Here is an 11,723-nt window from a genome sequence, read left to right as displayed (position 1 = left end):
ATTTCATGATGAAGAATCACCTTAGCTTAAATATAATAGAAGATTCACACCAGAACAGATGGACAGATTTGAATACATAAATATGTATTAAACCTATTTTGTATCAAAACATGCATATTTTAATATACACTGGTGTAAAAGACTGAACATATTTAAATCAAAATATTTTAGTAGATATTTTAATTGTTTATATATGATATAAACAATTAAATTTATATATATATATAAACAATATCCCTATCCATTTTTATATTTTACATATTAACTACAATGGCCATGGCTTACCTATATAATAAATTTTTTTTTTTTAATTTGAGTCCTTTTTGAAAGTGTTGCTGATGGCTAAGAATGAGGTCAGGCTACAGTATTTGATAACTAAGCCAAATTAAAATTTCATTTCATATTTTAAGTAGCATATACACAAAAAACAAATTCAATAAAAAATGAATCAATAAAAGTAATATTAATTTTCATTTTTTAAATGAACATAATGCGTTTTAAGACAGATTTTATCCTCCATATTAAAATTTTTAAAATATATAAAGCTAAGTGTAACATTATCAAATCTACTATATCATATTCCATTAGTTCATGTCCTTTTCTTCACTTGATGCATTGGATGGGAAACACTCAGAAAAAATATCACTCTAAGTATTCATAATTTCTATATTTAACCAAGCTTATTTATGCATGCATATATATATATATACATATGTATGTATGTGTCTGTTTCAAGATGTTTTAGAGGGAGCGCAGGTTTCCTCCCTTTCCTGTCAGAGAAGCACACACCTAACAAAAAGGAAGGAGGATGAGGGACTCATTTATGGACAGTTCTGCATTATACATAAAAATAACTTATATTAAGTTTTTGGCATGTGAGTCCAGAATAATAATGCTGGATTGTTATATAATCAAAAATGTTAACTTTATGGATGAGCGAGTTGTGATGCCAAGGCCCATATATGCATATATTCTTAAAAAGAGTATAACTACAAAATTTATATTTAGAAATATAAAACTTATAATAGAGAACTTACAAAATCTACACTTCCTAAGTTTAATATATTAAAATTTCCTTTTATTGGCATTGTTGTCTTTTTTTTTTAATGATAGTCCCACAGAGAGAGAGAGAGAGAGGCAGAGACATAGGCAGAGGGAGAAGCAGGCTCCATGCACCGGGAGCCCGACGTGGGATTCGATCCCGGGTCTCCAGGATCGCGCCCTGGGCCAAAGGCAGGCGCTAAACCGCTGCGCCACCCAGGGATCCCTTGGCATTGTTGTCTAACTGAACTTTCCAATGTGCAAGTGTTATAGAATAACAAAGTTTAATCGATATTATCTAAAATTCATGTGCAGCTTTTACTGATATTTTGGCAAATATAGCACTGGATAACATCAGGAAAGTAGTAAAGTTTTATGCTTTTGTTCCCAAAAATTAGCAAAAGAGTAAAAACAATCTATAAAAGTTGAATCCGTTGAATATTTTCATCACTCAACACCTACTCACATGGAAATGTGACTGTAGAATAAGGAGAGAATATTTAAAAATTGCTACCTCTAAATTAGTTAGGTATAAAATGAATTACTATTGCTCATTGCATTCATATAAGTGTCCCCAAATATAGGTACCTCAGAAAAGTTTTGAGGCCTCTGATACAACATAATGGAATACTTCTAATTTTTAAATGCAGATTTACCGTTAAATGTGAAAACAATATATAACATGATTTGTACTCTGTTGACAATTTACTATTGTTTAAAGTGTTTAATTTTGGGGCGCCTGGGTGGTGTAGCCAGTTAAGCATCCAGCTCTTGGTCTTGGCTCAGGTAGTGATCTCATGGTCCTGAGATCCGCCCCCGTCACTTCATGTTCAGGTAGGGGTGTGCTTGAAATTCTCTCTCGCTCTCCCTCTGGCCCTCCTGCTCATGCTCGCTCTCTCTCTACAACAAAAAAAATAAGTCTTAGGAAAAATGTTTACTTCTATGAACACACGGAGTTGATGGATGCCTCCCTCCGTGACAGCTTGCCAGCCCGGTTCTGCCGAACATGAAGACGTGGTTGGCCCATCGATACATGCACTTCCACATCGCATAATTCTTTGTTTACTTGAAATTTCTACACTGCTGACTTTACAGTGGTATTTTCCATTATTAAATGGTAGTTTGGGAACCCATACCGCAAATGAGTGTGCACTGTTTGCAAGGTTGCGATTCTGAATGTTTAGAGTACATGCACGCACACTTCTAGTCAGAGTTGGTCGTAGAACAAGGGTTCTGAAACTTCAGTTTGCATGACAATCTCATGGGGGCCTTGAAAATTCCTGGGCCCTACTACCTCAGTTTCTGAACTCCCTGGAGTGTGTTTAAGATTTGCTCTTCTAGGGGATTCCTGGGTGGCTCAGCGGTTTGGCACCTGCCTTTGGCCCAGGGCGCCATCCTGGAGTCCTGGGATCGAGTCCGGGTCAGGCTCCCGGCATGGAGCATGCTTATCCCTCTGACTGTGTCTCTGACTCTCTCCCTCTCTCTCTCTCTGCCTATAAAAAGTCTAAAAAAAAAAGATTTGCTCATCTAACAATATTCCACCTGATGCTGGTGCTGTTAGTTTTGTGGTCCACATTTTGAGAACCAGTGATTTACAGGGAAAAATATTGGACAGTAGCTGGAGGGTCACAAAGTCTGTTTGATCCATATTGTTTGTTGCTTCAGGAGAATTTTTAAAAATTCACATTTAAAAATTACTTATTCTGATAGGACATTGAAAAAATATGGTTGCTCTTTTTTGCTTATTGATAGATAAATTCGGAAGTGGGATGACAACTAGACCAGCATTTTGCACACTGGAAAATGATTTTCTTTTCATATAGTCATTCCCTTGGCAAGTATTTATTCATCAGAATACCATTAAAATTGTCGTTGGAGTCTCTGGTGGATTAAAACAGCCTGACTTAATTTCACACGCATGCATGCACACATTTTATATAGGAAAACAAATACTTTGACGTGCCTAGGTTGGAGAAAAAGTTGTGAAATATTGCCTGTGTGCCTGGCTTTTGAATTGCTGTGAATTTCTGGTCAGTTTTCAATGACATGACTCACATAGTATCTTGGTAAACATTAAGTGGCTAAGACAAATGACCTCTCTCCAGTGAAGCTCCTGAAAGATGATGAAGATTACAACTTCTCATGATTGAAACTGGTTGAAAATTATTGCCTTCCACTGAGGGAAAATCCCAACCTATTCTTTTTGATCTGTGCACATTCTATGAAAAAAAAATGGCAAGAACAGGGATGAATTTTTTTTCCTTCAGTGTGTACCAAATTTAGAAATCGGACATTTTCAAATTTTAAAAATTTCTAAATCTGTAGTACCTTTTGAAATATTAATGGGTATTAAGTCTTGAAACAAGATAGTTTCAATGTATGTATTGTTAGCTCTTGCAGATTAAGTGATAGACTTGACGGCCTTTGCACTTTTCCTCTAGGCTTTATTATATGATATTGAGAAAAATTAAAATCAGTACCTAAGAATTAAACATTATACATTTATAGAAGTATATTTGAGGCAACAAGTGCCTATTAAAATATTACCTTATGTTCTGTTCACAACTAGAAAGTCGTAACAGTGTTGGAGTCAATCTTTCACTTTATGGATTTGTAAACTCTAAATAGAATTAGGCATAAGGTATTAAATGATGCTGAGCAAAGCAGTAGGGAAAAGTCAATTAAATGAAGTGGGGAAATCATCCAAGTTACAAGGTAGACTTGCTCCATAGCTATCTTCTCTCATTTATTATAATGAGGCCAAGTGGATGATATCAAACAGCTAAAAGAATATATGCAACAACATGAAATGTTCTAATAACAGTAAATATAATTTTTGAATACTTTTGCATACTTTGATAACCTTCGAGACCGATTTTTAACTTTAAAATGGAAATTAAAGTTTGTGAGACATAAAACAAAATTTTAACGTGGCATGTATGTAAAAAAGCTATAAAATGAATATCAACTCGGATTTAACTTTCATGCTTTTCAAATAACATAGGAATAGAAAAATAACAGCAAACAAAAATTAAATTGAGAGACCAGGTCATTAATATCTACACTTCTTGCCACCTCTTCTCTCCACCAAATATCTTGGTTTCTTGCTTTAGGGAAATTTAAATCCAAAGTCTACAAGCCATCAAAGTTATAAGGCCAGGTATACAAAGGTAGCATGCCCTGGGGTCTTGACTTTTTTTATGTTAATAGATCTTATTTTGAAGTAGATAATAGATTGTTTTTAAATTTAGCTATCTAACGATTTGGATGATTTTTGGGTAAGTGTAACTACTTATCTCACAGTTTTAAACAGGGATAAGAATTTTAAACCTGGCTATATTGAGAGAGCATGGACTCCTGAGAGTGACCCCGTAAAACATCTGTTAGGAATCCTCTTGTAGGGTCAATGGCAGGTCTTATCTCGAAGCTAAGGAAAAACAAAACAAAACAGAATTCAAATTCTTGATTTTGTTAACATCAGGTTAACATTCTGTTAACATCCCAACTAACATAAAATAATTCCTTGAGTAGAAATAGAATAGAATTGACTTCCCTTTTCTCAAATCAGGCAGCCCTAGCAGTGAATTAAAACCATGGTAGTCAGACTGTCCTTAAACACACAACTGTTAATATGCCGTGAAAGACATTGCATCCTGTGTCATTTCCAATGCTCTGTAACAAATTACCTGGAACTTAGTGGTATAAAACAATACAGATGTATTAGTTGCATGTCTAGAAGAAAAAGTCTGAAATGGTTTTGTAAGGTTAAAATCAAGGACTGTGTTTTATCCGGATGCTGTAGGGAAGATTCTGTCCCTTGCCTTTTCCTGGTTCCGGAGGCTGCCCTCCGTCCTTGGTGTGTGCACCTGCCCCCCTGTCCTCAGCCGTGTAGCCACATCCTCCTTCACTCTGACCTTCCTGCTTCCCTCTTACACTGGTTCTTCTGATCATATTGGGTTTCCTGGAAAATCCGGGACAATCTTCCCATCTCAGAATCCTTAACTGAATCACTTCTGCAGAAGCCTGTTTGCATGGCAATATGATATGTTCCAAGGGTTACAATGTGGGCATCTTTCAGGGGCCAATATTTCTCTTACCCGAGACAGGAGCACAGTTTTTATGTAATAATAATGTGTAGTTTCTGTGGAGTGTCAAATGGTGTTCCCCCTGAAGGTATGCCCACGTCATATTTCTGGAAACAGGACACGTCTGTCACCTTATTTGGAAGAAAGGATCTTTGCAGATGTTAGGTCAAAGATCTTGAGAAGAAGCTCCTTAAACCCTCCCCTGTCCTTGAAATGTGCCTGCAAACTACTATTCTCATGCCGGCAGCCCTTTTGGGGATGCAGTCTGATGAGAGTGAGGTGTTCTTGAGACAATTAAGATGTTGTTGAGAGCAAATAACTAAACCAAGTTAAGTCCTCTGTATAAACTTTTTTTAAATATGCACAGAGCCTGATGTGGGGCTCGATCTCACAACCCTGAGATCATGACCTGACGTGAAATCAGGAGTCTAATGCTTCACGGACTGAGCCACCCAGGAACCCCTAAACTGTTAAGTCCCAGTGCGTGGGTGGGTGTGAGAATCTCCTTGTCTTGGGGCCACTTAGGATAAGCCTCATATTCCCTTGTTTATTAAAACAGCCACCTGCCAATCTGGAATCCTCTGTTGCTTTCTCTGGGATCTCCAAGCCCCCTGTGTGTGGGGGCCACATTCAGATTTCACCTGGGGAGCCCTCAAGGTTGCAAACCAACAATACAGCCCGTCACAGGAAAATGACATAGTCTCTAAATGTGAAAATGTCTGAAAGGCATATTTCGAGTTCTAGAAATTTTTCAAACAAAGATTAAAAATAACTTTAATAATCATAGTATTCATATGTACATTTGAATATACATTTATACATTTATAATCTGTACATTTATAATCTTAAAGATTTTCATATTTTTAAGAAAGATCTTATTTATTTATTCATGAGAGACCCAGACAGACAGGCAGAGACACAGGCAGAGGGAGAAGCAGGCTCCATGTAGGGAGCCCAATGTGGGACTCGATCCCGTTACCCTGGGGTCATGCCCTGAGCCAAAGGCAGATGCTGAACCCCTGAGCCACCCAGGTGCCCAGATTTTAGTATGTTAAGACACATCTTTAAAGACTGTGTAGAGGTGTCGCCTGGCTGGCACAGCTGGTTAAGCATCCAAGTCTTGGTTTTAGCTCAAGTCCTGATCTCAGGGTCTTGGGATCAAGCCTCACATTGGGCTCTGTACTAAGTGTAGAGTCTGCTTGAGATTCTCTGTCTCCTGCTCATTCTCTCTCTAAAATAGATAAATCTTTAAAAAACTGTATAGAAATATCATACCTAGAGATATACCCAAGAGGGGTTACTTGTTTGTGATAATTGAAAGATAAATACGTATCTCTGCTATGAACTCTTGTTTCAGGAGTTGAGTAAAATTTTACAGAATTGAAAAATGATGAATTAAGCAAAACAAACCTATAAATCCCTTTCCTTCATACTGGTGGACTAAAAATGGTTTGTATGAAAAAGAAAAGATTGTATATAACATTGTTACTCTGGGTACCAAATATAAACTTGTAAATAAATTCACAATATGATGAGTCTTTAAGAGGATAGTTGATAGAGTGAGTCATTCATTATTGGTGCCATTATTTACATTTTTCATTTCCTACAAGTTTTCTTGGCGAGATGCTAGATAGAAAAATATATTTCATTTTTTTATTGGTGTTCAATTTACAAAAATACAGAATAACCCCCAGTGCCCATCACCCAATCACTCCCACCCCCCGCCCTCCTCCCCTTCTACCACCCTTAGTTCGTTTCCCAGAGTTAGCAGTCTTTACGTTGTCTCCCTTTCTCATATTTCCCACACATTTCTTCTCCCTTCCCTTATATTCCCTTTCACTATTATTTATATTCCCCACATGAATGAGAACATATGTTTGTCCTTCTCCGACTGACTTACTTCACTCAGCATAATACCCTCCAGTTCCATCCACGTTGAAGCAAATGGTGGGTATTTGTCATTTCTAATAGCTGAGTAATATTCCATTGTATACATAAACCACATCTTCTTTATCCACTCATCTTTTGATGGACACCGAGGCTCCTTCCACAGTTTGGCTATCGTGGCCATTGCTGCTATAAACATCGGGGTGCAGGTGTCCCGGGGTTTCATTGCATCGGTATCTTTGGGGTAAACCCCCAACAGTGCAATTGCTGGGTCATAGGGCAGATCTATTTTTAACTCTTTGAGGAGCCTCCACACAGTTTTCCAGAGTGGCTGCACCAGTTCACATTCCCATCAACAGTTCACATTCCCATCACATTCCCATCAATTCCCATCACATTCCTCTCCAACATTTGTTGTTTCCTGCCTTGTTAATTTTCCCCATTCTCACTGGTGTGAGGTGGGATCTCATGGTGGTTTTGATTTGTATTTCCCTGATGGCAAATGATGCAGAGCATTTTCTCATGTGCATGTTGGCCATGTCTATGTCTTCCTCTGTGAGATTTCTGTTCATGTCTTTTGCCCATTTCATGATTGGATTGTTTGTTTCTTTGGTGTTGAGTTTAAGAAGTTCTTTATAGATCTTGGAAACTAGCCCTTTATCTGATATGTCATTTGCAAATATCTTCTCCCATTCTGTAGGTTGTCTTTGAGTTTTGTTGACTGTATCCTTTGCTGTGCAAAAGCTTCTTATCTTGATGAAGTCCCAATAGTTCATTTTTGCTTTTGTTTCTTTTGCCTTCGTGGATGTATCTTGCAAGAAGTTATTGTGGCCGAGTTCAAAAAGGGTGTTGCCTGTGTTCTTCTCTAGGATCTCGATGGAATCTTGTCTCACATTTAGATCTTTCATCCATTTTGAGTTTATCTTTGTCTGTGGTGAAAGAGAGTGGTCTAGTTTCATTCTTCTGCATGTGGATGTCCAATTTTCCCAGCACCATTTATTGAAGAGACTGTCTTTCTTCCAATGGATAGTCTTTCCTCCTTTATCGAATATTAGTCGACCATAAAGCTCAGGGTCCACTTCTGGGTTCTCTATTCTGTTCCATTGAACTATGTGTCTGTTTTTGTGCCAGTACCACACTGTCTTGATGACCACAGCTTTGTAGTACAACCTGAAATCTGGCATTGTGATGCCCCCAGATATGGTTTTCTTTTTTAAAATTCCCCTGGCTATTCGGGGTCTTTTCTGATTCCACACAAATCTTAAAATAATTTGTTCTAACTCTCTGAAGAAAGTCCGTGGAATTTTGATAGGGATTGCATTAAACGTGTAAATTGCCCCGGGTAACATTGACATTTTCACAATCTTAATTCTGCCAATCCATGAGCATGGAATATTTTTCCATCTCTTTGTGTCTTCCTCAATTTCTTTCAGAAGTGTTCTATGGTTTTTAGGGTATAGGTCCTTTACCTCTTTGGTTAGGTTTCTTCCTAGGTATCTTATGCTTTTGGGTGCAATTGTAAATGGGATGGACTCCTTAATTTATCTTTCTTCAGTCTCATTGTTAGTGTATAGAAATGCCACTGACTTCTGGGCATTGATTTTGTATCCTGCCACACTGCCAAATTGTTGTACGAGTGCTAGCAATCTTGGGGTGGAGGCTTTTGGGTTTTCTATGAAGAATATCATGTCATTGGTGAGGAGGGAGAGTTTGACTTCTTGTTTGCCAATTTGAATGCCTTTAATGTCTTTTTGTTGTCTGATTGCTGAGGCTAGGACTTCCAGTACTATGTTGAATAGCAGTGGTGAGAGTGGACATCCCTGTCTGGTTCCTGATGTTAGGGGAAAGGCTCCCAGTGCTTCCCCATTGAGAATGATATTTGCTGTGGGCTTTTCGTAGATGTCTTTTAAGATGTTGAGGAATGTTCCCTCTATCCCTACACTCTGAAGAGATTTGATCAGGAATGGGTGCTCTATTTTGTCACATGCTTTCTCTGCGTCTATTGAGAGGATCCTATGGTTCTTGTTTTTTCACTTGCTGATATGATGAATCACATTGATTGTTTTATCAGTGTTGAACCAGCCTTGCATCCCAGGTATAAATCCTACTTGATCATGGTGAATAATCCTCTTAATGTACTGTTGTATCCTATTGGCTAGTATCTTGTTGAGAATTGTTGCATCCATGTTCATCAGGGATATTGGTCTATAATTCTCCTTTTTGGTGGGGTCTTTGTCTGGTTTTGGAATTAAGGTGATGCTGGCCTCATAGAACGAGTTTGGAAGTACTCTATCTCTATCTTTCCAAACAGCTTTAGTAGAATAGGTATGGTTTCTTCTTTAAACGTTTGATAGAATTCCCCAGGGAAGCCATCTGGCCCTGGACTTTTGTGTCTTGGGAGGTTTTTGATGACTGCTTCAATTTCCTCCCTGGTTATTGGCCTGTTCAGATTTGCTATTTCGTCCTGTTCCAGTTCTGGTAGTTTATGGCTTTCCATGCAGGGATCCCAATGAGAGACTTGATCCTGGGTCTCCATGATCAGGCCCCAGCCAAAGGCAGATGCTAAATTGCTGAGCCACCCAGGGTGCCCTCTTCATTTGTTTCATTTATTTATTTATTTATTTATTTATTTATTTATTTATTTATTTATTTTAGTCACAGAGAGAGGGAGAGAGGCAGAGACACAGGCAGAAGGAGAAGCAGGCTCCATGCACCAGGAGCCCGATGTGGGATTCGATCCCGTGTCTCCAGGATCGCGCCCTGGGCCAAAGGCAGGCGCCAAACTGCTGCGCCACCCAGGGATCCCTATTCATTTGTTTCTAATAGTGATTAAGAAAAAATCATTTTAAGATACATTGAGTACCACGTGCCAGTTCAAAGTTACTATGGTTTTTTTTTTTTTTTTTTTTTTACTTTTCCAACTGATGTAGATACTGAAAAGGAAACTGACAATATTCAGTTACCTGGCAAATAAAATACATATACATAAAATATACATAAAATATATATTACAAATAGTGACATTCATATATATCAAAGGAAAGGCTAATTATCTAAGTTTCTAAGAGTGAATTCCACATCATTAATTTGTCCAATGCAATAACATCTTGTGGAGGCCTGTAAATGCAGCAAAAAGAAGTTTATTAAGTAATCGTGTCATTTCTGCATCTAGAGAACAATATGGTATCGGTGATCTAATTATGATTAATATTACGTTTAAACTGGAATATTTAAATTAAGCTAGAACTTTCATGTTATAAGACAGGGGAACTACAAACAAACCTTAAAAGAATTTCCAAAACCCTGGTCCAGAAAGAGAAAAAAAGATCAGGCACCTGAGAGGTTCAAGGAATTGACTGAATCATCATGTGTACCTACATTCCACTTAAATGACAGGAGAGGCATCCCTGGATGGCATAGCAGTTTTGCGCCTGCCTTTGGCTCAGGGTTGCGATCCTGGAGACCCGGGATCGAATCCCACATCACGCTCCCGGTGCATGGAGCCTGCTTCTCCCTCTTCCTGTGTCTCTGCCTCTCTCTCTCTCTCTCTCTCTCTCTCTCTCTGTGACTATCATAAATTAAAAAAAAAGAAATGACAGGAGAGCAGAAAAGAAGCTCCATTATCAACACATGAAAAAATTTTAGAAAAGTCTGGAAGATTAGAAATCAGGGTTGAAATGATAGATAACCACTGCAGAAGAAATCTCAACCCATAACAGACACAAGAAAAATGTTACAAAGAAGAACCTACTTCCCAAGGAAACCCCAGAGAAACTTCACACTTGGAATGAACTGGTACACAAAACCCCACTGGACCCTCAGCCAATCACCAGGGAGGCCAGAACTGGGGCTGCTTAGCTTGCTGTCCCCAAGAGAAACACCCAGAACGGCTGTCTTTTACATAGTTGAGGATTTGTTCTGGGAGTTCCTTGTCTGGCTGCTGAGGATAAAGAGAAGCAAAGCATAGCCTGAATTTTTTGAACCTTGGTGGTAGGCAAGGGGAGGAAAGGACAAGGACAGTAAGCTCCACTAAGGAGTGAGATTCAATAAGGGAGAGAACACAGAACAAAGCCTTCTCTCCCTTGGCATTATCACCACACTCCACACTCCTGTGAAGGAGGAGGAGACAGAGGAGGGGGAAGAGGTAAGGTGAGTGGGAGAAGGGAGAGGGGAGGAAGAGGAACGTATAGTGTGTGTGTGTGTGTGTGTGTGTACATAAGCAGAATCCTTGTGAAAAGTTGTAAAAATATGAATCAGACTGTTAACAGTTATCATTTGGAGGCTGGGAGAAAAAGTAGTCTGTATTCAATACAGTTTTAGGGTTTTTTGTTTTGGTTTTTACAATGAACAGAATTGTTGTAATTTTTAAAACAATATATATTAGAAAATTCCAGGAAGAGACAGAAATGATGATCATAGTCATCATTTCTGGGCAAGAAAGGCTTGATGCAAAAGTTCAAAGCACTGAAGCAAATCTAACCATCAGCTACAGTTAATTAACGGATGTTCCTCTAATAGTTAAACATCCTTGGAAGTGTTTTAATTCCAAACCTCCAGAAACTATAAAGTTATTTGTAATTAAGAAGGTAATTAACTTCTATACAATTGTTACTTTTTTGTGCAAAAAAAATACACAAAAAACAACACACTCAGCAAAAGAGACGTCTCTTTCTAAATTAACTCAAAGTGGTAATTTCCAGGGTTTGGAAA

The 11,723-nt window shown here is 38.2% G+C and overlaps 1 long non-coding RNA gene across 1 annotated transcript; it reads right to left on the bottom strand.

Annotated features, from left to right (window-relative positions):
- Positions 1–1,738: 1,738 nt before the first annotated feature.
- LOC144310130 (uncharacterized) lies at positions 1,739–6,389 on the bottom strand. Its single transcript, XR_013375828.1, has 2 exons — positions 4,372–6,389; positions 1,739–1,941 (listed from the first exon to the last, which is right to left on the bottom strand). It is a non-coding gene; the product is annotated as an uncharacterized LOC144310130 (long non-coding RNA).
- Between the last annotated feature and the right edge of the window lie 5,334 nt (positions 6,390–11,723).

The sequence above is a fragment of the Canis aureus genome, unplaced genomic scaffold (assembly GCF_053574225.1).
Source record: "Canis aureus isolate CA01 unplaced genomic scaffold, VMU_Caureus_v.1.0 ptg000451l_RagTag, whole genome shotgun sequence".
In the NCBI taxonomy this organism is placed as follows: Eukaryota; Metazoa; Chordata; class Mammalia; order Carnivora; family Canidae; genus Canis; species Canis aureus.
Note: the sequence above shows the minus strand (reverse complement) of the source record. Positions and strands in the feature narration are given on the sequence as shown.